Source organism: Empidonax traillii, unplaced genomic scaffold, assembly GCF_003031625.1.
Source record: "Empidonax traillii isolate 1590-97213 ecotype Southwest subspecies unplaced genomic scaffold, ASM303162v1 scaffold2617:size23322, whole genome shotgun sequence".
NCBI classification, from domain to species: Eukaryota; Metazoa; Chordata; class Aves; order Passeriformes; family Tyrannidae; genus Empidonax; species Empidonax traillii.
The window spans coordinates 1-2,599 of NW_020957810.1; positions in this window are offsets into that span (position 1 = coordinate 1).

A 2,599-nucleotide genomic window follows, 5' to 3' on the forward strand; every position below is an offset into this window, starting at 1 on the left:
GGGATGCTTTTTTTTTTTTTTAAATTCAGTTTTTGGATTGAATATCCCTCGATTTGGCTTCGTTTTAGTCCGGAATGGTTTTTATGTTCTTTCTTTCACATTTTAAATATGACAGGGGGGTGCTTTCTGTTCACTGACATATTTAGTCCTCCTTGAGGAGCTTTTTTAAAAGTAATTTTGGGGTTCTGCCTAATTCATCTACTGCTTTTAAAAAGGTCTTGTTTTGAAGTCAGTGATCTCAGCGTGGTCGAACTCAGAGATGAAATTTTTTTTGCTTCCTTGGGGATCACGAGCTTTGGATTTTTTAATCCTACAAATACGAGTGATGGTTGTGCCACATCAGGAGATTTAATCTGGGGTCACTTGCAGAAGTTCTCACCTTTTTTTAAAAAAAAAAAGAACAACAGCTGCAAAAGCTTTGGTCTCAGGTGACTTTTTTGCAAAAATGGAGTTTTTCTTAAAAGGAGGAGCTTCGTTTTTAAACACCAGTCTTGGTGCTTTCATCCTGAGTAAGCACATAAATATGTGCTTGATGATCCACATGAAAATAGATTATTTGAGAAACAGGGGACATCCAGCACCCCTTGAAAGCTCCAGAAGAAACGAGAAGCCTTTACAAAGTTACTTGAATCAGAGGAGCTGAAGGAGCAGCGTTTTCCAAGCCTGGCTTATCCTGCAAACCAGGACTCCCTCTACTGCCAGCTGCTGGGTTTGCACCATGGCATTAAAATACTCTCTTCCAGGGTAATATTCCTTCCATTCTTCACTTCCTCGATGATTTTAAACGATTTTTAAGTGCTGTTTTGTGGTCTGGTGTTTACCTTTCCTTGTGGTACGTTTGCAGTGGGTAGATTAAAGGGTGTTTTTATTTCTTTCATCAGTCCTTACAGTTACTCCTGGGTGTAGGTGCTCAGCAAACACTGTGGAATGATGGTCTTGGACCAGTGACAGTGGGAATAATGGGCAGTAATCTCCGTTTATGAGCTATACTGGTTGATACACCAGCAAAACCTGGAGCCCTGGAGGTGAATGTGGCCTCTAAATTTGGATCTTCACCAAGGGTGCCTCTGGTTTTGCCTCAGCTCCGCTGCAGATATTATAAAATCAGGAATGATTGGAACCAGGCACATCTTTGGCTTGGGATTCATCTCCAGCGTGTTCCCCTGGGGAGCAGATCCCAGAATAGCACCTGATTGTGAGCAGTTTGAGTCTGAATTGCACAGACACCCCAGCAGCTGATTCAATTCCTCACTCGCTGTTGGGTGTGTTTTAGGGCGATTCGTTTGCGTTAAAAAGTGGCTAAAAATCATATTGATAATTTTTTCAGAGGAGATGAGACTTGTAACTCCTGAGAGGAGGGAACCAATCCCTGCAGGTGCATCACACCAAGGACTGGATGAGTCTTGGCTTGGCTGGAGCAAACCACATCGTCCAGCCTCCCTCTTTGCTAACAAATCTTGGGAATCCCCTTCGTCCCTTACAAATCCTTTTCCCTGCCGTTCCCAGCTTCAACATGTGTCCCAACAACTGCTCTGGCCGGGGGGAGTGCAGGCTCAACAGCAGCACCAAGGCTCTGGAATGTGACTGTGCCAAACACTGGAAGGGGGAAGCCTGTGACATTCCCTACTGCTCCGGGGACTGCGGCGCTCCCGAGAGGGGCCACTGCGACAGCAACCACTCCAAGGCCTGCGTGTGCTCCCCAGGCTGGCAGGGTGAGTGTCCTGGGGGATGGAGGGAGGGTTTGGGAGGTGCTGGCAGTTTAATTGGGGGGTGTGGGAATGCTCCCAGTGACACAATATCAGTGTTTCGACCAGGAACGGGGTGTTTGCTTTTTAATATTAAAGGATCACACTCCGTTTGGGAGGATGGAGCTGCTGGAGAGAGTCCAGAGGAGGCCCCGGAGATGCTGCCAGGGCTGGAGCCCCTCTGCTCTGGAGCCAGGCTGGGAGAGCTGGGGGGGTTCCCCTGGAGAAGAGAAGGCTCCAGGGAGAGCTGAGAGCCCCTGGCAGGGCCTAAAGGGGCTCCAGGAGAGCTGGAGAGGGACTGGGGACAAGGGATGGAGGGACAGCACACAGGGAATGGCTTCAAACTGGAAAAGTGAAAATGGGAGATTGGGAAGGAATCGCTGGCTGGGAGGGTGGGCAGGCCCTGGCCCAGGTTGGGCAGAGAAGCTGTGGCTGCCCCTGGATCCCTGGAAGTGTCCAAGGCCAGGTTGGAGTGGAACAAGATGATCTTTCTTATCCCATCCAACCCAAACCGTTGTGGGACTGTGTGATTTTTAACAAAGTGCTTTTAAAAGCAGCTTTGCCCCCATGCAAAGCAGGACCAGCCTGTGGGTTGGAGGCATCAGGTACCAACTTTAACCCTCCTTCCTTTGCACCTAAAGCAAATCTGAGCCGTGGCTGAGCTGATGCCTCGTTCTTACGTCCAACTGAGCTGAGCAGCCTGAGTTTTAGCAGGGATTTGGGCTGAACACACATTTTTCCTCTGCACTGACATCCTGACATGTAAGAATTAGTGTAACATTAAATGCAACCAGCTACAGCGCTGGCAGGAGATTGACCTCGAGTTGAAACACAGGCTTTGGAAAAAGAAAAAA